Source organism: Syngnathoides biaculeatus, chromosome 21 (genome assembly GCF_019802595.1).
Source record: "Syngnathoides biaculeatus isolate LvHL_M chromosome 21, ASM1980259v1, whole genome shotgun sequence".
Taxonomy (NCBI): domain Eukaryota; kingdom Metazoa; phylum Chordata; class Actinopteri; order Syngnathiformes; family Syngnathidae; genus Syngnathoides; species Syngnathoides biaculeatus.
The window spans coordinates 3,450,374-3,476,091 of NC_084660.1; the positions used below are offsets into that span (position 1 = coordinate 3,450,374).

At 47.0% G+C, this 25,718-nt stretch overlaps 1 long non-coding RNA gene across 1 annotated transcript; it reads left to right on the top strand.

Moving 5' to 3' along the window:
• The first annotated feature begins 68 nt into the window (after positions 1-68).
• LOC133494358 (uncharacterized) lies at positions 69-24,233 on the top strand. The gene is made up of 5 exons (XR_009793272.1): positions 69-302; positions 1,209-1,269; positions 11,274-11,346; positions 17,485-17,546; positions 24,095-24,233. It is a non-coding gene; the product is annotated as an uncharacterized LOC133494358 (long non-coding RNA).
• Positions 24,234-25,718: the final 1,485 nt, after the last annotated feature.

Sequence of the window (25,718 nt, forward strand, 5' to 3'; positions counted from 1 at the left end):
CCGGAAGAAGATGGATCATGACCGGGATAAAAAAAAAGTTGTATTACATTTTCAAGTGGGTGGAAAAAAACGAACGAAACGTTACTTTTAACAATTAAGTACACTTTCCGACACAATTCTGAGATAATGTACATTCTGAATTTTTTTTCGCGTTCCAAAAAAAAGTCGCCTGTACAATGAAGCCCGCTTCTTTTTAATTAAGTGCTAGCCACCAGCTGTCGATGCTAACGTTAATTGCGTCGAAGTGACTTGGCTCCGCCGCGGCTTTGTTATTAATTTCGTTTTTAACTCAACAAAAGAAGGTAAGTTGGAGTTAAGTCATTGTTCGGAACTTGACATTCAGTTAACGTGTGATTATTGTAGCAGTGGTGCTGAAATACAAGTGGGTTTTTTTTTTTGTTTTTGTTCCACATCTAAATGCTAAATTACCTGTTGAACACTGAAACTGACGAAATGACATTTTAAAGTTCATTTAAAAGAAGCCTTGGTATCAGTTTTTTTTTTTAAATGGTAGGCTTCTTCTTCTAGACAAAGTTTTGAAACACAAAGGCGCATTGTTAATTGTCATTGCCGTTGTTTTAAGAAACGTGTACTGCACAAAATGAACCCAAACTTCGCACTATGTCCAGATGTGTTGCGTTGCTCCACTCGTATTCGTGATATTTCCGTCTTTAAGCGCATGAATTTGACCTGTGGTGAAAGGCCACCCATACCGTGGAAAAATATTTTTGTGTGTCAGCGCAATGCATCATTGGATATCTGCTGCTTTTCAGGTCTTCAACCGTCACTTTCTGCCATTTACGTCAAGCGACTGTACAGGGCAACATTGTGTCCACTCCCCAAAATTACTATTAAAGACAAAAATGAACTTGGGGGGGCTCGCACACCAAATACCGTTCAAGCTTGGGCTGCCATTTAATGGGCGATCGATACATTTGCGGGATGTATTTAGTGTTCGACAAAAGGGCTAACCTACATATACCAACAGTGCGGTGAACTCACTATATAGGCCCCTATATCGTGGATGGGGAGTGATTCCCAACACAGCCTAAATGTTTGGAGCCATAATGGCGCCTCAAAGGGTTGGGAAGGCCGCCAGCACCATGATGCCATTTCCTGTTCGCCGCGCTTTTCTTTTAATTTGCTCGTCTGCATTTTTTTTTTTTTTTTTTTTTTTTTTTATAACTGACTTTACTGTGCGTGTGTAGGCATAGCAGCTGGAAGACTACAAGGACCGTTGAAGCTTCGATGCACCCCCCCACCCCCACTGTGAGTGTCAAGCCCACTGCACACACGACCACACGTTTAATTGATGTAAGGTTTAATCGTAAACGTAGCGTGTGCAGGGGAGGTCACCTTGGAGCCACCCACGCCACACGCTCGTGCACGTACAATAACTTTGATGTGGCGCACCGGCCTCTCACTGGTCCTTGGCAGCGGTCCAGCGGCCAATCAGAGTCCATGTCCAATTAGAGGACCCGCGTTAAATGGGCTTATTGTTTTCCGTGCTAAATAAGAATCAAGGAATCACTTTAAAATGTTAACTGAAGTTGTTACAAGATTGACAAATGGATTCCAATGTTTACAGTAGAACATGTATTTGTTAGTAAACACCGCTATTCTTGCCTATCAGCATGTTAAAATTGAGTATTTTGGGGGGGGGGGTGAGCAAAAATGTGACTGCATTTGCGTTACTTTTAAACCCACTGAGCTGTCTTTTTGTTCTACTTCGATTTATCTAAACTCGTCACAAAATGATGATGGACATTCCCCCCCAAAATACTTTCAGCAAAGCTCCTGATAGCAACGCAAGGCTGGGGGGGGTGATCGCGGAAAACGATTGACGCCTCGGCAGTCTGCGATTGGTTGATTTTGTTTGGGTGGGGAATGTTTCAATGTGTTTTTGCCTTTTGTTGTAATCTGTTGAAAATGAGGCAGTTTTTGTCGTTGAAAAGGGCGAATAACATCTGATTAAATCGGGCCCTGTGTTGGCAATCCAATGTAATCATACCGGCAATGATAAACAGTTTTCGCCGTTTGCTATTTTTGCTGTCGTTCCCGAATTCCGTACACGGCGAATGTTCACCGTAGACGTCTTTCGGCTTCTTCTTTGGTCCAGGTGAAACGACTCCTTCGCTCTGTCACGTGGACGGGGGGGGGCGGCGCTTTTGTTCCAGTTTAAAGAGCGGGCCCAGTTAATTTTTTACAGGCCACCAACAATATAGCCTTTCTTCCTGCGGGGAATGGGAGCCATATGGTGACGGCGTTACTGTACCTGCACCCTCGCACAGACGCCACATTGTACTGTAAAATGGCGACGGAGAACAGGATGGCGCAGGAAGCACCCGCCCCCCCCCCGCCGGTGGATTTTAACACCCTTTTTCAATGTGATTTGTTCGTCTTCTTGGACTGATGTGAAATGCTCACGCAGGCGTCCCGCCGGCTTGGAACTCAGCAGCTCTGCGGGCTGGAAACCCAATGATAAAAGCAAGGGGGGGGGGGGGGGGGGGTTGCCCAACTTGTGATGATAAGGTGTTACTTTACTGCTCTGGCAAGGGTCAAAGGTACGGAGAGAGGGATTTAGTGACTCACTAATGCACAACTAATCAATATTTTTTTATTGGCGTAGTAAATCAAAAGCCGTTGTATAAAAGGGAGCTACATTCATGACGCATCGCTGGATTGAAATCTATTTGTTTTGCACTTCAAGTCCAAATATGACATCATCTTTTTATGTCTCCAAAAGTCCCAGCCACCATGGCAACTAAGTGCTGTCACGGTGTGATAGATTGACGCTGCAGACAGAAACGCCGAGGGCGGGGACGCTTTTGGCGTGCCCGGCCCGCTCGTTCCGAGGTCGAAACCCAGCGATGAAATCACCGATGACATCGGCGGCCTGTCGGCGAAGGTTAACGGCAGACGACAAAAGAAAGTGGCGATCGTTTTGTGTGGCCTGGGGAATGAGGTCACTTGACTTTACGACACTGGCCAGATTGGGTATTAGGGGGCGACGTTGACGCCAACCCCGACAAAGGATGCAAAATAGTGTCTGTTAAACGGCATATAGTTTCTCCCCCCCCCCCCCCCCCCACAATACAGTACAGTGAACGTCCGCACATCTTAGCTGTTCGCCATTTGCCAATGATCTTATTCGTGGATTTATGGAAATCCCTCACCTATTCGGTGTTTTTGTCCTCAGGCCAAAAGCAAGAAAAAAAAATTCTCTTTTATAAAATGCAGTGCTATTATCTCTGAATCCATAACCTTTCATTTTTTTTTTTTTTTAATAAGTTCACCTATCCACTGCAAACTTTTCACAGCAGAATTGCACCTTATTTTTTTTTGCCGGTTGTTGCCGGAGCATTTTGACTGATCTTTGAAGATATGTCAAATATTATGTTTGTGACATTACAAGAAGCAAAGCCACGAAAAGAATGCGCATACTTTTCTTTTCAGATTCCAGTTGACGAATGTAAACGTCCACGGCAGTGAATGAGTTAATGGCAGGCATTTTAATGCGGAGAATCGACTGAATTGACGAGCTCAATTACAGGTCGAGGTGTCGCGAGGGAATCAACAAGAAACATGACGACGTCGTGTCACGCCTGATATTTTCCATCTTTGGTTTTCCTCCTGCGGACGGTTTAGCTGGCGTTTCAGAAAGAGGAGAGGCGCGGCCTATTGTGTCTTCTTTGCACATGTGGAAATATGTTTGTGATTACGTGGTCATCATTCATGGTCGCAGGCTGCTGGTGTTTTTTCGTCCGCACTCGCGCGCACACAAAGTCATGACAGAAGAAGTCCAATTCTTCTGTTCTTACCACAAACATTCTGTGCGTGAGTTCCTCGCTCTCACACTGTTGGCTTTTATTGCCGTTTGTTTGTCTGTTTGTAAACCTTTGCCCCACTTTCCTCCATTTCCCGCTACGTCGCGGCGAACTTCTGCACGGAAGTTAAAGGTGGACAATTTGGTGCCGATCGAGCCGCTGTTTGTTGCGGGCGTCGGTCTTCTTGACCTTGCGCGCGCAAGTGTCTGGTGACATGCGACGCTCACGTTTGATTCCAACGTGTGAGCGTCACACTTGATGATTGAGTCCATTTGTTGTCCGTCGGGGCGCAGGAAGGAGCTCCTTGGCCCCGCGGCCTTGGACGCGCACAAAGGAAGAGGAGAGCGTGGAATGTGCGAGGAAATGAGAAAAGAACGCCGAGATGAAAGTAGCGAGAACAAACATGTTCATCCTCGGAAAAACAGAAACGGTCTTGGTCTTCCCACCTGGATTAAGACGAGGAGTTCACGATCCATATCACTCCGAGCTTCAACGGCAGGTTGGAAAATGTCAAATATGAAAGACGAAAGTCCTCATTTCCTCCCGCGCGGGCTTCTCAGTCTTACGCGGAATGCTAATGATTTGTTTTAGCCTCGGGGAGGGGTGGTGGGGCATTCAAAAAAACAAAAAAAAGGTTTCATAAAGGAGGGCTCAACTTGATTCTTTGACCTCTTTTCATACCTCACTGATGTCACGTCACCTTTTCGCGACCTCAAATGTGTCTTCTTTGTCCGTCTTCTCCCGCTTGGTCCTTTCTTTCATTTCCTCCATCTTGGTCCCAGCGAAAATCAACATCAGACAGACGAGCATAAAACAAGAATTTGGCAAAAGTATCTCCCAACAGGAATCCACATGCTTTGACTCTTTCCCACGTGGTGAGGAACGTGCCACGCTACACTTCCACCCCCGTGTCAGGTCAGCACTTTTCTTTCCATTCACTTGATGGAGATTCTCTCACTCTCACACGGATGAGAATCGAGCAGCTGTCCGCCATTTTTTTTTTTTTTTACTCTGGTGATGTCCAAGTGTCAATGACTTCCTCCACCAATCCGCGAGGCTCAAGACGCAACCTCTCCCAGGGAGCTTGATCTGGGCAGTTGCCATGGCGACCTTGCTGCCTCATATAAATAGAAGCATTTTCACAGTGGAGGTGTAAAAACGCGTTCCATCTTCAGCGCGTGTGAAATGTAAGACAGGGTCCTGATTCCCCACAACAAATGAGTCCGTGGTGGCGTACAAGGCTTTGTCGGGACCGCTACCGTGAGTTTGCCCTTTTCTTGGGTTGTTCGAATGTGTCGTCAGGATGTTATCGCCGAGATAGTGTCCTCAATGCATTTTGAAAAGTAGGAGGATGCTCTCTAGAAAAATAATACACTCAATGGTTGTGGGCGCGATAATATCTGTCAGCCTGGACGGACGTAGCATCTGATGGTGTCGGTCGGCTTTGATATTTTTGAAAGCACATCATCCCCTTCGTCCGTGGCTCGCCAATTGAAATTGGGTCAGCATTGCAGAATTGCTGCCCGGCAAGATGGCTTGCAGTTTTCCGGAAGTTTGCGAAGCTCTCTGGCTGTCGCACTGTTCAAATCGGCCATGTATGAATGGCAAATGTATCCAAACAGGATCTGTCCTTTTACAAAGCTGGTGGTGAAAGGCAGGCCGCCCCCACCGCTGATGAAAACCCTCAACTTTTAGACCTCGCGTTGGCACAAACCCTGGCAAAGTCCGTCTTGAGGAATGCGCTGGACTGACTGCGTGATAGCGATATACGTTTTGACTTGTCTCTTTAATGAACTATCTTGGCAAAGTTTGTCATTGCTTCTTCGCCAACTGCCCTTTTGCTGCAACCGACATCAAGTTGCTGATCGTCGACTCGCCCTAACCTCTCATCTTCTGAAGTGGCAAAAACTACATATAGTTGAAGCCCATGAGAGTAAAAACAAGAATGACTGAATAAGCGGTGATAAACCATCAAGCGCCACGTGCCAAACCGCAAGTGTGTGTTTTTGTAGTACGTATGTACGTCGTATGTATGAGACTGTGTTCCAAATCGTTCATTCTTGACTCCCTCATTGTTTTCAAGAGAGTTTTAGTTGACTTTTCAGTGAACTGTCAAGGCAACTTCGTTGCTGCTTCCCGGTCAAGCCACCATCCTCCTCGTCCTTGGCGACACCCTGTTGGCCCCGACCGCACATTTATCCTAGAACAAGAGGCCATTCAAAACTCATCAGGCGTCTTTGGAGCCAAGGCCCTCGAAATGACTCTCAATATTTCCCGGCGTGCTTCATTTTACGCCAGCAAGCAGACATTTTGGAGCGGAGGAAGGAGTGTTTCATGGCGGCATTCCGTTTGTTTTGACAACTTCCCCAATCAGCGGCCTGTTTGTTGATTGCTGTTGCCACGGGAACCCACCCGAGGGTCGCCGGTATCAATCACGCGTCCGGCAGACCTGCTAGCAGTGCTCCGTGTGAACGTGGGCTTGTTATGGGAATGGCGCGTGCTTCAAAGATGCGCCGCTGCCTTGTGTTTCCATGGGATCCTGGGAAGATGGATTCATGGGGGAACATCAGCAAATAGTTTGGAAAAGGATTGTAAGGATCAGTTGGTGCGGGGGAACAAAACAAAAAAACATTTCAACCTCTCGACCGCCCCCCCAAAATGGGTTGTCTGCCCCCTCTCTGAGAAACCCACCAAAACCCTAATTATGGGCAACTCGGTCTGTGAGGCATCTTTATAAATCAGCCAGAGCACAAAATATTCCAGGCGACATCAAGTAAACAACTACGCTCGGTTCCGTTCAATTGGAGCTTTGATGGTTTCATGCGCGCCATCTGTGCCCCCGCGCACCCGAGACATGACGCAACGCACGTTGGCTTGTGGCTGTACATTGACGAGCGAGAAACTTTTTACCTTCTCATTTTGTTAGGCTTCCTTTCCACTCAAGCTCGCTGGAATTAACACACAGAATGGAAGGTGTCCGATCTGGCGCGATAGCGATACAAAGAGTCGGGAGGTAATGACGGGCATGACGCGCCGCTGATAGCGTTGAGCGGCGTCAATAGAGACGCCGAGGAGACGGACTGGACGACAGGAAGTGCTCGGCTTCCATATCTGCCGTGAAAAGAAGTGTGGACTCGACATGGTGAAATCATTAAGTCATGTCCAATCCTCACTTCTCTGTTTTTCTTGCTCACGCCCGTAAATGACCGTGCGGAGCAGGTGCCGCGCGCACTTCTAAACCAACGGGGAATGTTTGCACGGGGGATGCTTGGCCATCGATCAGATGGGGTGTGACCGACAGCGGGCCGAACACGCCCCTGCATGCAGACGCTCGCCCTGTTTTCATTGGGCCCGTCGAAGGAAATGGCCGAGTGTTGCGGACGGGCTGATTGAGAGGCGCCGAGCCGTCAAATGGAGCTCTTCTCTTGACACGTGGTGGCCCCGCTCGCTGCTTTTGGAACGTCGATAATAGTCGCGCAAACTGGCGGAAATGACCAGGTTGGATTCCCGACCTCACCGCTAAATTTCTCAGCTGCCGACAATCATTAAAAGCGAGAAAGTCATTTCATTTCAAGTCATTTCCTAATCACTGTGAGAGAGGTTACCAGGCGTGCCACAGGAAAGGATTCAATTTCACTTCAAATCTCCAAAGTGAGAATAAACATTTGAATGATTTTTTTTTTTTTTTTTTAAATAAATAAATCCCAGTATTCAGAATAATGAAATATCAAGCCCTTCTCGACGCTCTCGAATGCTGTTCTGATGTCGTCTGAACGCCGAAACCGTGCCCAGATAACAACTATGAATCAAATACATCCCAATGGGCTGCAAAGCCCTGGTCCGCATGTCGTCAAATATTTATAGATCATCTAATATGCCAGTAACTTATTGGGATAAGTCAAGTGCTTGGTAGAACAAGGTCCACAGCAGTTGCTTGGTTTCCACAGTGAGTTGCATCAGACAGGCCGGCCTTTTCCTCAACCCCCGATCAGTGTACCCCACACGCACAAAGTTGTGAATGGATGAATGGCTGAATGGTGGAAAACAGATGATCGGCATCAAGGTTCTGAGAAAGCTGTGTAGCATTCTCACACACATGCACAGATAAACCTGCTCTTTCTCTTATCTGGAAACAGAAGAGGAAAAGGAAGACGGGATTCTCTTACAGCGTGGAGACAGTTCTTATCTCCGACCCCCTTTAAGCGCCTCGCTGTCTCCCCTGCCTCCCCCCCTCGGTGTCCCCCACTCGCCCGGCCGTCTCCTGCTGTGTTCCAGCGTTGTTCTTGGCCTCTCTGGTTACTGTTAAAAGGCCAGAAGAAAGGACGGGCAGAAAAGGAGGGAAGAGAACCATGACTGCAGACAAAAGGGACCACTTAAAACTTCCCCAAGAAGTTGGTGAGTGTGTTTGCACCCCCCCCAAAAAAAAGAAGCTGAGCCTCCCTCCTATTAGCATGTCCTCTGTCACCTTCCTCTTCAGCTTCTTTGCCACCACAATGCAACGCTCGTTTAGTTTTCACCGTGCTACACGTCAAAGTCAACGTGCGCACTGCACGTATTCAAACAAGCGCCGCAACGTAGACGTCGACGCATGTTTATGGCACTTCGCGGACCTTTTTAAGGGGGTGCTCACAGGAGGGGAGCGCTCAGGCTGCCATGTTGGCGTCGTCGCGGTCAGGACTTTTTGATGCAGACGCACGCACATAAAAAGTGCACAAAGTGTGTTGGTGTGCAAACCGCCTCCCGCCATGTACAGTAAAGACGGCGTGCAGAGCCCACTAATGATCCCCTACAGGCTTCGTGGTGCCAGTTAACACCAACACATGTCTGAGGTCTCACACACACACACACACACACACCCTCAGGGGCACCGGAACACCAAATCCTGCTCATACACATTCCAACATCCAGCAACATTCAAAAGAGGTGAAAGGTCATAGCCGTTGCCACCTTGTATAGGGTTTTACAGCGCACACAAACACACACACGTGCATGCACACAGGGTAACACTTTCTCCTCTTAATCTCATTTCCAAGTTTCCTTGAACACACACACACACACACACACACACCTGTGAGGTATGTTTTAATAGCAGTGTGTGCTGTCAGTAGCGGGTCCAAGTCCTTGTTTTACGGCTCTGTTCCCACACGGCACTGCGGCAGGTCCGCTAGTCTTTATCGCCTCGTCCGTCTGACTTTGAGGGAGAAGGCCTATTATTGCTCGTTTGACATATTTGTTATGGTTTGTCAGACCTCTTCCTTTTGTCATGTGACTGATTTATCCATTAATTCATTAAAAAAAAAAAAATGTAAAAAATTTAACATTCAAGTTCTTGTTTTTGTGAGTGGAATTGTTTGTTTTTATATTTGTGCCTATTTGATCAGAACTCACGAAGGCTTGGTCCAGGAAGCATGAATAATGTCAAAAATCGGGAGATGGCAAAACGTAACTTGACTTGATATGTCTTAGTCACGCTAGCTGACGCTCGTGAACACGCATGCATATACGTAGACACAAGGACCTGGCAACAAGTGCATGCAAAACAAGCCTTAAATACACAACGTAATTTATGTGCACAAGGAAGTGGCACACAGCCTCGCCGGCACCCGCCGTCAAGGCTGCTGTCAAACAACCGACTTAACTCTGTGCTAAAATTGTTAAGGTCGGCGGGAATTTTTAGGGTCAGTCGGAAAATTGCAACCACAAGCATTAAGTCTTTTTTTTTTTTTTTTTTTGGGGGGGGGATTTTTTTATTATTTTTTTTTTATTTTACGCCTTATCAATACCATTCCCTAAGTTGTTCGTGGCACAGTTGCGTCCTGTCACATTGCATTTTTACGGAATATTGACGTTTGGTGAATGAAGTCAACACCGAGGCCCGTGTACCAAACGCACGCACGGCTCACCGCGGCCCAAATTGAAGTGAAACAGAACGAAAGCTCCACTTAACCGCGATGTTGTTGCGTCGTTTAGTTTTCTTGTTCTCTACATATGAAGATGTTCACCTTGTTAGGATGTCCGGCATCAACAAAAGTATGATTTTTTTTTTTTTTTTTTTTTTTTTTTTTTTTTTTCTTTTGCACCGCTGTCGTCGTCTCCTCACGCAGCCAGACAAATGTCTTCCACCCGTTCACGCTCGGTAGCCTTCTGCTTTTTCCTTTCCGGTCTTCCGTTCGTTTACCGAGCATCAAAAATCTGGAGACGTCTTTTGTCAACATCTGCGTTGTGCAATGCGAACGGCGAAGAATTATAGCGCTCACGGGTGCACTAACTTGTATCACGAGGGGGCGCACTCGCTTGATCTTTTAATCAACTTGGGACCCCCGCCGGCGCTTCACTTTTTTGGCCACGCGTGGTCTTCCCAATATATCTGCCGTATCTCCCGAATATGAAATCAGCCCGTGTCAGGGCCCGCCGCCGTCTCTGCTTTACGAATTGCGAGTGGCCGCTGGCTCCTTGCTGCAGAGGCGCCCGCCAGCTGGAACGTTGTACACGGAGAGCAGGAAAAAGGCGGGTGGGAGTATTCGAAGCGAGGCCCCGCGCACGGCTCGATGACAGACCGAGCGGGACCATGAAAGGGGGAGCTAAAATGGGAAGGGAGTGTGCGAGGAAAGGTCCGGTACGGAAGGTTGGCGAAGGGGCACGCTCGTGAACTCCATATAAATTTCTGCGGCTCGTCGGTTAGCTGGGAAAAATGTGTGTTAAAAGTGTTTTTACGGCGGCGGAGAGCAGAATGTGTTGAAGGGACTGCCGAGGGAGGGTCACGGAAAGGTCCAGAGGTTCGTAAACGCCCCTCTTCCTGTGCAAAGATGTACTCCCGGCTTCTGTTTGTGAAAGTTAAAACATCCCGCCGCCGTCCGGACAGATGCAGTCGGACCTTGATATGCCAGTGCCCGCATATTCAACTCATAAAGTCACCTGCAACTGTATAATACTTGCATCAACATGAAAGAACGTTCAAAAAAAAAAAAAAAAAAAAAGACCGAGAAGAAATATACAACTAACATCAGGAACGGAGGCAGGCGGCGGAACAGGGTGGGCCGGGCCGGGCCGCGCCGGGCCGAGCGGGGTGTGCGCATCCATCATTATTCCGTGCGGCAAAAATCCCCTCGGCGTGACAACAAGTGCCCCCAGAAGTGCCGTGCCCCCCGACTTTCAAAGTCATTTCACCGCCCCTGATCCGGAAGCTCCGACCCGGCCTCAAAGTGTCCGCCGACGTGCTTTTCGGCAACGTTTACAACCAAAGCGCGGATGACGTCCAACGTTGTCAAGTTTGCTTTGTCGCCGCACATCTGTTTTTGTTGCGTTACGCTTACCTGAGCAACAACGAAACAAACCCGACAGCGCGAGAGGGACAAGTTTAGGAAAGATGGAGATGAAAATTGACTTTTTGTTGGATACTTGTTACCTGTGTGTAAGTGACCATTTCTTTCTCTCATTTGCTGACAGGAGGCAACCTGCAGGAAGTGAGTAATTTCTGCCAGCTTGTTCTACTTGGATGAAGTCCCAGGCTGTGACACACGTAAGTAGTATTTTTTGTGGTGGTTTGTTTATGTTCTGTGTTTCTTGGTTGGAGGGCAAATAAAAAAACAACAACTTCCTGTCATCCAATGAGTTGCTCGGCGGTAATGATCTGTGCGGTCAGCGGTATGAGAGCTGGAGCTCGCCTTCTGCGAAACAATTTCACACGTCACATCATTTGAAAAAGCACGACGTATAATTAGGGTTCAGATGATGAGGTTTTTGCTAAAGGACGGTAGAGCAAGAGAGATCATTCAGTTATCGCGGCGGGAAGGATCCAGATTTATAAAATATTGCTGCCAGCCGGAAATGTCTTCAATTTTTTTCATTTAAATTTTTTTACACATTGCTACTATTGGTTCCCCCCATGTCGTAAGATAACAACCAATTTAAAGTGTTGAAATGTCTTCAGAACAACGCACAGTTGTACAACGCCATCCGTTTCCTCATTCCCGTGCGGCAATATATCACCTTCAAATTTAAAGTGAATGTTTTTCAGACAATATCGAGAAAACACACACACATATTTGAATAGACCTGCTTTGTTATCAATGGATTGCTGTAATGCTTTGGTGCAGAAGGAACTGTTCAGCCACAAAGGTAATCGCGTGGCGATTATTTTCTGCCTATGAAACTGCTTAGTCGGCTCATTTTTCTCATTGATTGCAGCTTTGAGAGACTTTGGGTCCGATCGAACCACAGTGGTGTTCTTTTGTCACGTACGAGAGGCTGCCTCGCGCCGTCCTCTCTCTCTCTCTCTTTACCTTCACTTCCGACGAGCGCGTTCCCTCGCACGTTGTCGACGTCACGCCGTCGCCGACGGACGGGCGCTTCGGAGAGGCACGCTCCCATTTGATCCTGGGGAAAACTGGGGCGCGGGGGCTCGGGGCAGATTTCCCTTCAGTGGCGGCGCACGCACACAAGACATCTGCACGGCAGATTTTGATTGTTTCTTTTTGGAGTTTCTCTTTCATCCCGCTCCTCGTCATCTGAGGAGCATCAAGCGGCGGTTCATAGAAATGTCAGTGGGGGTGGCGGGTGTGTGTGTGTGTGTGTGTGTGGTGTGTGTGTGTGTGGGGGGGGGGGGGGGACTGTGTTGGTAGCGCTTTTTGCGAGGGTGAGCTACTGTCCGCTGTTTTACACATTTTCAGCCGAGCACGTTTGAAAAAGCAACAATTGTCAACGTTGTGAAGTTTTATGGAATTGATTGATTAGTTGTAGTAACGTGTTGAAAAACGTTGTTCCCCACTCTTTTGTGGGAAAGGAGAGCCACACTTTTTACCCATTTACTGTGGGAGGGGACATAGGGGGTCGGGTTCAGCGCGAGCCGGGTTGTGGCCGACAATCTGGTCTAGGGACTTGGAATGTCACCTCCCTGGCAGGGAAGGAGTCCGAGCTGGTGTGCGAGGGTGAGAAGTTCGGACGGGTTGAGCTCTGGTACCGGTCCTCTTGAAAGGAGGCGCCGAACCGATGCGGGTATACTCTTGCCTTCGTGTTCCGACTGTTGTTTGTGCCTGTGTACCAAACAGCAGTTGAGAGTACCCACCCTTTTCGGATGGAGTCTCCATCGTTTTGCCGATCAACTCTCTTCTTTCGATTTAGTTCTTCCCAAAAAACATTCCAAATGAGCGCGACACAGAGATGACCCGCACTGTGCGGTGTTGGGCTCGGGATTGATGTGAGCGTGACTAAAAGATGAGTTCCAGTGGCGCACCAGTTGTTGATTTACTGCTTGAAAAAGAGGAGCCGCGACAAACGTACACGACAGAAAGATGCCCTTTGTTCTCACAGCGGGGGAAACATTATGGCTGCAATCAGGACATTATCAGTATTAAATGTGTCCACTAATTATCACCCAGCGTTGTGAAATGGCTTCCAGGCCTCAACGCCTGCTTTCTGGGTTCTGTGTCAACATCATAGAGAACACTTGATGTCGAACCACGTTGTTGTTGTTATTATTGTTTCACCTTTTTTTTTTTTTTTTTTTTTTTTTTTTTGGAGGTGGGCTCTATTGTCATCCTTCTCGTGATGCTTTAATGGCATTTCCAAAACACAAACACCGTGTTTATGTTCACCTTTTCATAACCTGACAGACAAGCACCGAAAACACAAACTCATTTGATTTTGTTTGCGATTAGTTGACTTCGATCAATGGATGATGTCATGGCTTCACTGTGCCTGCCTCCACACGCGATCGTGACTATGCTACCGATGATTACTAGTACTAAAAGAGTTCCACGATCTTAAGGCATCGGCGCTAGTTTACCGTGCCAACCCGCCACCTGTTGATTTCGTTGTTAATGTCAAAACACGAGTGGCAATGAATCAACTTCAAGCTGTAACAGCCACTGCGGAATAGTCTGGAATCCTCACTTCTTGTAAGTGAACTTGACCAGAAAGCCACGCACACCCCAAGAACTCACACGCTGTCGTTATCCAAGCATGCGACGCACAGGTCAAAGTTCACAGGTTAACTAAGGGGACTCACAGAAACTGAAAGGGGGGGGGGGGGAGAAATGTTCAAATCTGCATCTGGCCTCCAGATGGTTTGTGAGTCATCCTCGGGTTAGACGCACGCGCGCACGCACACACCGTATAGAAGAGCACTTTTTGGCTTCCCCTGCAGAGACGTGATCATTCCCAGCTTGGGTCGATCCAGGGGTAAACTTGACACCTGACACACACACACCAGAGAAACAAACAGGACAGGACTGTACACATCACATCCTTTGCACACGTGCGGAAATCAAATTTCAGCAAAGCTCCTGAAGCCCGAGGTAAAAGGTCAGCGCACGGTGTTGTAGTCTTCTTTGCAAATCTACCTTTTTAAACATCTGTACGCAGCCTAAAACGCGTGACACAATTGTTTGCGCCTGGGCACGCACTTGCACGATGCACACCGAGGATCCGACGCCACCTGGAGGTGACCCGGTGAGATCGTCGGTCTTTGCGTGTCAAAAACTTTGACTTGAGCGAGCGCTGGACGAGCAGCTGACAATGAAAAGCTAAAGAGAAAGCGTCGGTGTTCATATTTGATCTCTCTCAGCCACACAAATTGTGTGCATGTGCTTCCGAGGTCACAACCTTTGTCTTCCTGGAACTGTTGTGTAACTGTGGATGTTTTGTCAAGTCGGTGCCAATGCAGTGTGTGTCTATGTGCATGTGCGCGTTGTCTCTCTGACACACATTAGCAGATGTTTGTGTGTTTTTTTTTTTTTTTTTTTTTATGTCCTCGGCATTTTTTGACCGCTCTTGGTTTATTGGGTTGAAGTCGTGCACGACTTTTGGCTTCACGGACAAACAAGTCAGCTGTTAATCACCAGGAATCAACTAATGCGTCTGTTCTTTTGTCACTTCCATGTTTGTGTGTTTTTGCCCTCAATCTTCTAACTTTGTTTTATTTCCAACCCTGTGTGTGTGTGTGTGTGTGGCCATTTAATGTGAGACATATTAATGCTACTAAATCATTAATCCACCACGTGAAAAATCAAACATCCATTCGAGATATTGTAACGTACATTCCTCATTCGTGTTTATAGTGTGACTCCTGTTTACTTGTTGAATTTATGTATTTGTAGTTGTAAAACACGCGTGCAGCAGCATTTTGAACGACCGTCTCGCCAATAGACGCTTTTCTTCTTGCAAGCCACAGAGGGCAGGCCGGCAACAAGCGCAGGTGTTTGCGAGGTAAAAGAAACGCAGCGGAATTTGTAGTTTTACTCTTTGCGGCCAATTTATGCACGTCGCCAATTGTAAGCCCCGGAGTAAATCTGGGTAATACAGCAAAAAAAAAAAAAAAAAAGTATGTTTGCGTGGGTTCACTTAAAGTTTCCAACGGACTCTATTGTGACCTTTTAGTTTTTGCAGACGCTCAAAGCGTTGGCCGCGGCAAGTGGACTGCAGCTGCTTTGAAGCGTATGTTTTACACTTTTTCTTCCCCCCCGTCTAACGTGGGAAGGTTGGAATTAGGTGAGCGTTAACGACAACGCCGATGTTACGTAAAATCACACATGCCAACGCATAGTTGTGAAAGTGAGTCCTGTGGGGAGTTGAAAGTTGACAAGGTTAATAGGTGAAAACGATTCCCCTTCTCACACACGCGCATACGCAGGTCGAGCAGAGGTAACGATGACACTGTCGGCGTAACGTTCACGTGCACGCGCTCGTGTGCGCACTCGTGGGCTCGGGTCAGGCTGAGGCTGAAGTTGAAGATTTGCTTTTCAGTTGGAGCCTGGAGAGCAATAAATAAATGGTGCAGACCTTGTAGCCACACGCACGCACACATTCAGACAGTAGGTAAAATGAGATGCGACATTGCGCTCTAAATATAAGAAATGGACCCATAAAGTTATATAAAACATTTTTGTGGAAAAAAAAAAATTGACCACAATGTAAGGACTATGTATCCCTAAATCAAACCACAGCATAACTTGTTCTCAGTGGTCTCAGCCTGCTGTCACTGGGTCTAAAAAAAAATAAAATCAAAAACAAAATTGGAAGTGTCCACAGTGCTAACATCGCTAGCATTAGCATCCACGTTAACAGGAATTGTTTGCATTGAATGGCGACAAAGTCTGCATAAGAGAAATGCTGCTCCTACGCGATGGGTAATTACAGCACCCAGAAACGAAAGTTCCAGGAATTTTAGATGGAAAAGCGGCTTCTAACGAATTTGATCTCTTTCCACATTTAGAGAACCTTTTGAATGTGAGACAAAACATTCGCACCCACAACCAAAGGTTCCCATAACTTCAGGTGGAAATGTGGCGTCAGACTACTTTTTTATAAAAGTTTTTAGCCAGAAATGCAAAGTGCCTTTTTTTTTTATACTTTGCTCTTTTTTTTAAATTTATTATTATTTTTTTTAAATCTTCTTCTAACGCGATTCTAGTAACCAAGAATGACCCCATAACTGAAAGCGTTTGCAGCATTTTGGGAACATTTGGTTCCGCACATCCAGCGACTCAACTCATTGACAAACTGTTTTTGCTGGGATTCAAAATCGAAATTCCCAATGAACGGCACGCCAACGTTGGGGTGTAACGGAAAACATAAAACATGCAGTCGCCGTGAATAGAAAGCCAAGCGCAGAGAGTCGCAGTTGCCCAAATGCTCGCATTGGGGCCATTCGGTGAACTGATCGACCGTTGCCAACAGCCTATCAAACGTTCTCACCCAATGTTTTTGTTGTTCATTAGATGATAATGTCCAGTATCCTGTATGTTGCGCTTCAAAACCCGATATAGGATACAGTACTAGTATTTGTGTTGCGGTGTCAGTAGATTTGTGATGCCCAATAAATTGGTGTGCACCGAAGAGTCGCCAGCTACAATTTTTTTTTTTTTTTTTTTTTTTTGCAATGTCCTCTTCACTCGCATTCATTAGTTCATTAAAAGTGAAAGTTGGTTTGTGTGCGCGCGTTAGCGGTTTGTGCAGGCCTCGAAGAAAGTCAGGTCACAAGTTCAGCGCCCCGTGTGAAGTTATGGGAGACTTGCAGCGCCGTGCGTGTGTGTGTGTGTGTGTGTGTGTGTGTGTGTGTGTGTGTGTGTGTGTGTGTGTGTGTGTGTGTGTGTAAAACAATGTGTAAAGGTGCGTTTCGGGTTACAGCTAGCGCCAGGGGGAGGGAGGAGGTCTGCTTGGACCGGGTGAGAGTTTTGGGGTTGTTGAAAGGCAACAAGGTAAGTTGAGTGTGAGGGGGCAGGAGGCGCAGAGTCGAGTTTCGGGTCAAAAGGTGTCTGGAGGAAGCCAAGGAAAAGTTGGTGGCAAAGAAAGCGGCAAAGGGGAGAAAGGAGAATTCACACTGCGGTTCTCCGTTTGTGCCGACTGTATTTGCAATTGTCGTGACGACTACACATGCAATAGAAAATCATTTGACTTTGCCTCGTATTTGAAATGACAATCCGCGATTTGACGTGTAATCTTTATCCTCTCTTCAAAAGCTGTGCTGATCGCAAATCCATTTCAGGCACGTTTACAAACTTGAATTTCACTGACCTATTGGGCAAGGCACTCTTCCGCACCTACCCGTCGGAAATGCTTGCTGCGTACGCACATCGGAGGCAGTTGCATTGGTGGTGTTGAATCGTGCTGGTGTGCAAAATCGAGTTGGTTCTGAATTCTTGTTTTCTAATTTTTGCAGATATCCGAGCTTCCAAATGTCATCCTGCGCGTACCCGTCGTCTCTGGGAGAAGGCCGCAAGGGTGAGTTCCAGTTTTAGCACCAGTATGAGGGTATAATGTTCAATGTCCGGACGTTGGTGGATGTTCTTGTGACAAGAAGCGCTGCAGGCTGCTTACGGATGATTTTCTACACGGTTAAAGGGATCTGAAAAATTCCGCGATAGGCAAGTTTGAGCTGGACGAGAGAACAACTCGAAAAGTTTTCCTTTTCCCGTCAGGCATCATCAAACAGTTTGCCCTCTGGAAGACCCTCGCACGAGTGTCTTCCAGCCCAACTATTCCAGTAATGTGGAAGTGTTTATAAGCACATGCGTCTCCTTGTGTCCTACGATATTATTGTGCTTGGCTGGAGCAGCGATCAGCCTGGCATGGAACAAACTTGAACACCACCTGGGCGTTCTTCGTCCATCGCATTCCTCGTATGTCTAAAACGTGACCTGACCAACCCTGGAAAAAAGGCATTTGTGGCCTCAGCTACACTTCGGCGGCGTCTCCTGGGGGGGGGGGGGGGGGGGATGAAAGCCAGACGGAGCCAGGCGATCTGGTTCCCTCTTTAGCCGAGTCATTAGTCGGGACAGGCCTTTATGATGTGTTTACGGTAGGAATACCGTGTCTGGTCAGATACTGTAAGCGCGTGTGCACGCGCACTCACCGTCACGTCTCTATCACGTATGTCATTGCCGGGGTCAAACACCTCCAGACAAAAATTCCAAATCTTGGCATGCGCAAGCCTTATTGGAAATCCGCGTGCTTGTGTGCGCGTTCCAGCGTAGCGAACCGTGACGTTAGTGCCGACAGATGCAAAATCCATTGATGGAGAATGAAAGCAATAATGCACAAGCGTTGGCCACGCTCGTCAGGTAATATCACGGCGAGAGAGGGAGAGGGAGAGGTCAAGGGTGGATAATTACGCCTCAAAGAATGAAGATCATGAAAAGTTGGAACTTATTTCCATTCAACGGCCAAGTAGACTTTCCCATTCTTCCCCTGGACACGCGTGCACACGCACCTCCCTGACGACAACATTACAGGACAGGACGTCGTCTCCAACGCGGAAGCGGAGTCCCGCCTTGACGCTCGCACAAACCTGACGCCGCGCATGACTGAAGCTGACTCAGACACTTTCATCCTGGACAACCCTGATGATACCTCACAGACACGGTTTGGAGAAGGAAAGGAAAAAGAGGAATGTTAACAGTCACGCTTATTTGAGGAATGCAGAAAGCGTGAAATGAAAAAAGGAAAACCATTTGGTTACGGGAATCCAACCGAGTGCTGACCGGCTCATTTTCACCGCAACACAAAGGCAGAGTGTGTGTTTTATGTTTGCACGACTTGAACTATTTGGCGGCGGCCAGCGGATACATTTCCCCGCTCGTCTTCCCGCTACATGACAGCGGAGAGTTTGAAGGGCCATAAACACTCCTTGGACGCCGTCCCGTCTAAAAATAAGTGAACGGGTCAAAGACGTGGAGGTTTCCATTGACTGTCTTGTATCTCTATCAGTTCCACGCTGTGGCAGCTGACGCACGCACTTAATATGCAGCCTCAGCACTAGCCAACGGTGGCAAAAGTACTCTGAAGAACTACAAAGAAATTCATTGGTAAAAGCACAAGTATGGAATCAACACCTGTACTTGAAGACCCTGTAAAGCCAATTAAAAATTTGTTTTGAACATTTGAAGATAATTGTTGAAAAACACAAGACTGGTTAGCTACAGTATGCAGTGTTGAATTGTGGCCCTATACTTTAATTTTCTGGACTCTCCTCCCACCCATACGAGATCAGAACTTGAGCACCATCTGCACTTGCAATTGCAACATGCAGTTAGCTAGCGAGCCATCTATAATCTTCACTTCGCTGGCGTAGCTGCTTTGGAGCGCCTCGTTTTTGGATGTGCGCATGTCTCGCAGACCGAAAAGCTTGTATGTATATATCTTGTGATTTTGTTCACCCGATTTGTGACTCTTCTCTGTGAGCCGTTGAATTTGGAAAGCCATATGTTGTCAGAACCGGTACAGATCTGCAAAGGTTGGATCGAGACAAGACTAGTTCTTGCTTATTGATGTTTCACCTTCCGGGTTTGAATTCTGAAGTTTTTTTGACTTGGTATTGCTTGTGAAGGGCTGCGTGCTCTTTCTGGGGTGAGGAGGTCAACGCAAGCCCTTCACAAGGTGCTCCCACCTCCCAACGCGTCGCGTCCAAACCTCTAATCAGGCCTCCTGCGGTTGTCAGAAGCCGTCCGCTGTAAATCAGCTCCGTAATCCTCTTGCGTGTCCTCAACTTGACTCCCTCCCGTCTTTGGTCTCATATGTTCGGTATTCCGTTGTGACCGTAAAACTACCGCACACGCATTATCTGAGGTGTCAACACTCACCTGATTTGCTGCACTTGTTCCCACTGGCCAGGTGGGACTTTTCAGCCCCCGCACGTGATCAGCTGACTGCTTTTTTTTTACGTAACGTCGTCTCTTCCAGCCTGCCTTCTTGCTGGTCCAGTGTTGTTTCTTTTACTTTGTCCTTCAAGACTGCAGGCCAGTGCGAGTTCAGGGACTGGATCCCTACCACAGGATATCCCAAAACCACAGCTATGACTTTTTGTATGCCTTCACGGCTTCCTCGTGATGCATTCAAGGAGCCGGAGGAATGCCCGCCTCTGATCTGTTTGTGGGACGTTTTGTTCAGATTGATGATCGCTCCTTGGTGCGACACACACGCGCGCGCGCGCGCGCGCGCACACAAACACACACAAACACACACACACACACACACACACACAAACACACACACAGACAGACAGACACACTCACCCGTGCTGAGTTCTACATTTGTGGGCTTCTATGAATAGCAGAGCTGACCAGAAGCATCCAGCGATCGCTGGCCCACGCCCAACTTAAACTGTGTGTGTTTTGCTTGAGCTCAGTGATACAGACGCTCGCCAAAACAAGTCGTCTCGCTACCGCCAGCCACGTGTAGGAGTGTGTGCGCGACTGTGCGCGCGTCTGTGTGTTGCACTTCACGTCGTCGCTGATGGTGACTCATGGGAGAGAAGATCATTTACGAAAAATGTCCCAACTTTGACCTGATTTTCCAATCCGGATTTTCACTGTCCCACCACAACCAGGATCGCAAAACCGTTTTGGGGTGCCCTCACCAAGCTTGCGCCATAATTGGAATCGGAATCGACGTTAATGGGCAAGTATGTATTAACGCACAAGGAATTTGTCTCCGGCGGCCTGTGGCACCCCTGGTATGACTTTCATGTTGAGTACGGAGAAGAGGAACCAACAAACTAACAAGAACAAAGAACAATAGCCGTTCAATGAAGAGGGAACTACTTCTTATCAGAGTCGCAGTTGTGCAAAGATGCAGGTGCTCGGAGCAACGACTTTAGGGTGCCAATGTTGACTTGCCGTGAGGAAACGCACGCCCGGCTAACCTCTGGCTGACCTGTCGGGATTCCCGAGCGCGCACGAGCATCACGGGAGCTGCGCCGCCCACCGGAGTGGGCCTTTTTCCCTGATCCCATCTTTGTAAACAAAGGTATTACAAATGATTTTAGGACAACGCCCCTTTCAACCCACAGATATGTAGCGTCACGGCTGCGAAGCCTCGGCTCTGTTTAGTTGCGGTTCACGTGACTGGAGTGTTGCTCACCGGAGTGCGTGTTGAATGAATGGAATCAGTGAATCGCGTTAACGTACGCCGACTGAGCTGACGGTTTGATATCGTTCAGCAAACGAGGAATCATCCAAGTCCAAAACGTACAGCGATTTATAGAAATTGTCAATACACAAAATAGAAACGAGCAGCACACAACGGTGATCTCGAGCAGTTGATAAAATGGCAGAAGACGAAAAATGTAAACGAAGGACATTGCCGGAGATGCTGCAGTAAAACAAGCTTTGTTTGAAAACAAGACTGAGAGGTTTTGATGGCAATGTTATTTTCTTATTTACACTTACGAGAGCCAAACTAAATCGGCGGGTGGCTTGAGTTGAACGTCAGTTTTTAGTCGGTCACTCGACATCGTCGTCATCTTAAGATCACGACTCAGACTTTCTGCTATTACTATATCCTCTTGTCAATAGCATACATTCATACTTTTTGAACGTGGTGCCCTAAAGTTGTCTGACTTCTAACACGTTGGCATATCTCACCCCTCATAATTGACATGGCAAGTCAGTCTGAATCTTATTCACAAAAGTTATGCTTATCTCCAATCCAAAGAGATGCAATGCTGCCATCTTGAGAAATATCTTAATCATTACAGTAGCGTACAAACACGAATTTTACAGACAAGCTAGATGAGACACTCTCTTTTTGTTGAAAAACATACTAGACAAAAAAAAAAAAAAAAACCCTGTAAATGCATCTGTGGCAATAATTTAGTTAAATGTATTTTGTTTGTCAAACTTGACTTGTTCTGTCCATGAAATCAGAGAGTGGAAAATGACGACGGCGTTGGTCAGCTGCTTGGCCCTCTGAGGAAAATTTTAAATCCAATTCAAGAAAACCGTCTCGGCCGCTACGAACAATTACAGAAGCTATGGGGCAGATTAGGTGAAAGACGATTGGACCAAAAAAAAAAAAGGCCAGCTAACTCGTGCTCATATTGGGAGCAGTGCAGCTAAAGGAAGCGCTACCAAATAAAGAGAATAAATATGACAAATATGATAATGATATGATAACAAATAAGGTCGTTTCACTTGTAAATGTGAGTCTTGCGGGTTTTCAACGCGCCACTCATGACGCATCCCTGTTGTTGACACACGCGATGTCGTCCCAGATCATCCTCGCGTACAGGCAACGGTGGGGACAAAGCAGAGTTCTAGTCGTCATCTGAGGTCAACAGTAGCTCAGATTTCACATGGATCGCAGAAACATTCCTCCTATGTCACGTTGCCACAAGTGTGTGTGTGTGGTGTGTGTGTGTGTGTGTGTGTGTGGAACCTATTGGAACCGCAGCATAGCCCGAGGACGACGTCACTTGGCAGACAGACCCCAGCCCAAATGTTAAAGCCGGTCGGAGTGCCACTGCAGACGTGCACAGTTCTAACCGCGCCACTCGAAGTGGCTTTCAGCTCTACCTGCTGTTCCTTAGCCACTCTTTGTACCCGATGCACGCACGCTCCCCCCCCCCCCGGCCCCCAACGCAGATTGATGTGCGAAATCTATATTTTCCACTTGCCCCATATCTCTCTCTCGCTCCCTCTCCTCAACATCACGCTAAGAGGAATGTCTCCGAGAAAGGGCCGTTCATTTAGTTAGCCCTCCATTTATTTCACGTGCACGCGCACACCCACGCTGTGGTACACAAGCGGCGTGCCAGAAAATCTCAGCGCATCAGCAGTTTGCGCGACGCCCAGAGCGGCAGCCAAGCAGGTCGCCTTGCGAGTGTAAATTAGCAACAGAAAGAGAAACGTTTCCAGTTGAGAATTTCGAGTCGATTCAAGTGTGTGTGTCATCTAGACAATCAAGTCTTGTCTTGTACAGTACGCAGCACCGGCTTTGAGGCCCGATCTGCACTGCAAGCCTGAGGAACGCGCTTGTCTAGACTTCAGGTGTTCAAATGAAGCGCACGCCTGAAAGGTGTACATAGCCCAAGGGCAAATCAAGAATTGTGTTCAAATCACGGGAGTACACCATGAGAGGAAAAATGGAAATACAAAACATTAAATACCATTTACTGCAGGATTCCCTGTTCTAAACTCCTCTTGTACATATTTACATCGTAGTACATATGAATCTTCATTTGCCAAGTATGTCAAAATCACAAGGAATTTGCCTCCGCTAGTTGGAGCGACTCTCGTGCGGCAACAGACAAAATTCTTGTTAGACTTAAAAACACAAGAGGAAGTATCACTGATGACCAGTGACTTGGTAATGCGGACACTTTTTAGTCGTTTTTTGAACAATGTTGCAAATGATGCGGTGTTCTCCAGCAATTTAGAACAGTTTGAAGTGACTAAGAGAACAGTCGTCTGCGACTGTCCCCATTGGGTAAATGCTGCAGGGACTTTAAGAAATGTAAGCAGTTTCAAGCAATAATCTGGAACAGTATCAACCGTACAAATGGTGCAAATACTTCTCAAGCACGAGTGGCCACAATTGGTCAGCAACAGATACTATGCAAATAGACAACTTCACTCACTGCCCGAAGAACATACGATTGGCCCGACAGAGATGTTCGACACCCCTAATGTCTGTTATTTTGAATGATTTAAATACCTCCAAGTACATATTTACACGTTGTATACTAATGTACTTCCTGACATCTTGAAAGGTTGAATCTACATGTTATTTCGTGTTTTATAGACATCTACTACGTATACCACATGTTCTATTTTTCATCCATGTCTGTTTTTGCTGTAGTTATATGGGTGCAGTATATATATATATATATATATATAATATATATATATATATATATAATATATATATATATATATATATATATATATATATATATAATATATATATATATATATATATATATGTGTGTGTGTGTGTGTGTGCTGTATTTACATTTGCTTCTTCTTCTTCTTCTTCTTCTTCATGCACTCGAGATGTGCTGAGCCCAACAGAACAACTCATCTGTGACATTTCCAGGGATTAGCTCTGCCCCGACCCACAAGGAAACCATCAGCCAAATGTGGTGGTTTTGGACCTTGCTATATTCTGGAATATAATCCAGCGATACCGACCGTGCAGATTCATGCGGAGGATACAGAACTTTTCTTCTCTTGAAACGGAGCGCATCGAGCCGCCGCGGCAGAGGCGACCTCGCCATCTTTTGCCGGGTGTCTTCTGGTCATTTCCTTCTCACTCTCATGCTGACTTTTCATTCGTCAAAACAACGCCAGACATGCCCAGAGGGAATCCTCATCCAGCGCCGCCGCGGATTTTGGATCCGTCCTCCGCAAATGACTGTCAAGTCTTCTGCTTTATCGGCCTGAAGAAAGCATGGCGGAAACCAGATATTCTGTCCGTCCACCCCTTTCAAATGTTGTCCTTTGCTTAACCTGCATAGTGGCGGATCCACGATGTTGTGGGGCCGTTTTGCCCGTTTGGAAGCAATCGTGGCATTTGCGCACTACCATGGGCTTTTTCAGCCACATTCGCTTATCCACTATTTGGAAGGAAGATCGCGTGTCTTTCAGCGAGGTAAAAGAGCGGAAGATTTGAACAAAAGCACAAAGCATCTCAAAGCCTTTAAAAAATACTGGAAATAAGACGAACTTGGCCGGGAAAGAAATCCTGCTGCAAGCATTCAGGAGTGAGAGAGACTTTCAGCTGACTTGTGCTCAAAGCTTGAAGACTGCTGTCAGAAACGTTTGGAGAAAGCTGTCCTTAATTTCAATGGCATAATATTAAGTAAGTTCTGTCCTGTCCTTTCTAAAGTCTACGCCCTCACAGATGTGCCTGAAGACGGACAGAATGAAGCCATTGTTTCTTGTGGAAGGCCGGCGACGTTGCCAGTGAGGGTGTGCGGTGACATCATAGCCTCACGTAAACATGTGCAACACATTGGAAGCCCGGGAGAAGGCCGCGTGTCGACGTGTGAGATTCAGCTGCCCCCTCGTCAATTGCCTCCATTGAGTTCGTCACGGTTCGCCTCTTGAGAAAAGCCGTCGTTCGCTTTGCCCTCCGCCGGAAGCGTCGACGCCGTGGTTGTTGCGGCAACGGCGATGCTGATCGTTTCCTGTGAACCGCGTCGGCTGTCACATTTCAGGTTGTGCCGTTTTGTCATCTTGAAGCACTTAGCGCTCATCTTTGAAGTGTAGGTGTGCTTTCTCTCCGTTTCCTCTCGAACTGAAGAAATCTGTGGAAAAACATCCGCCGACCTCAGACCTCGTGTTTGGCGCCCAGTAACTCGTGCGAGAGAGATGTCGCGTTCATGGCGCAGCGGATTGACAGTCACCTCGACCTTTAACCCAGAGACTCTCAAATTTGAGGAATTCGCTGGAGGGGGGGTCAAGACTTTATTTTGAATAGGGTATGTATTTGAATTGATATAGACAGCCTTGTATTTGTGTATATGATGTCAATATCTACATGTGATGAATTGTAATTAACGAAAGTCGTTTTTTTTTAATTGGAGCCCAATGTTTTTTTTTTTTTTATTACATAGTTTATTCCAAGAATAGATTGAACAATCACAGTGACAAAAACAACCGAGGGGGGGAAAAA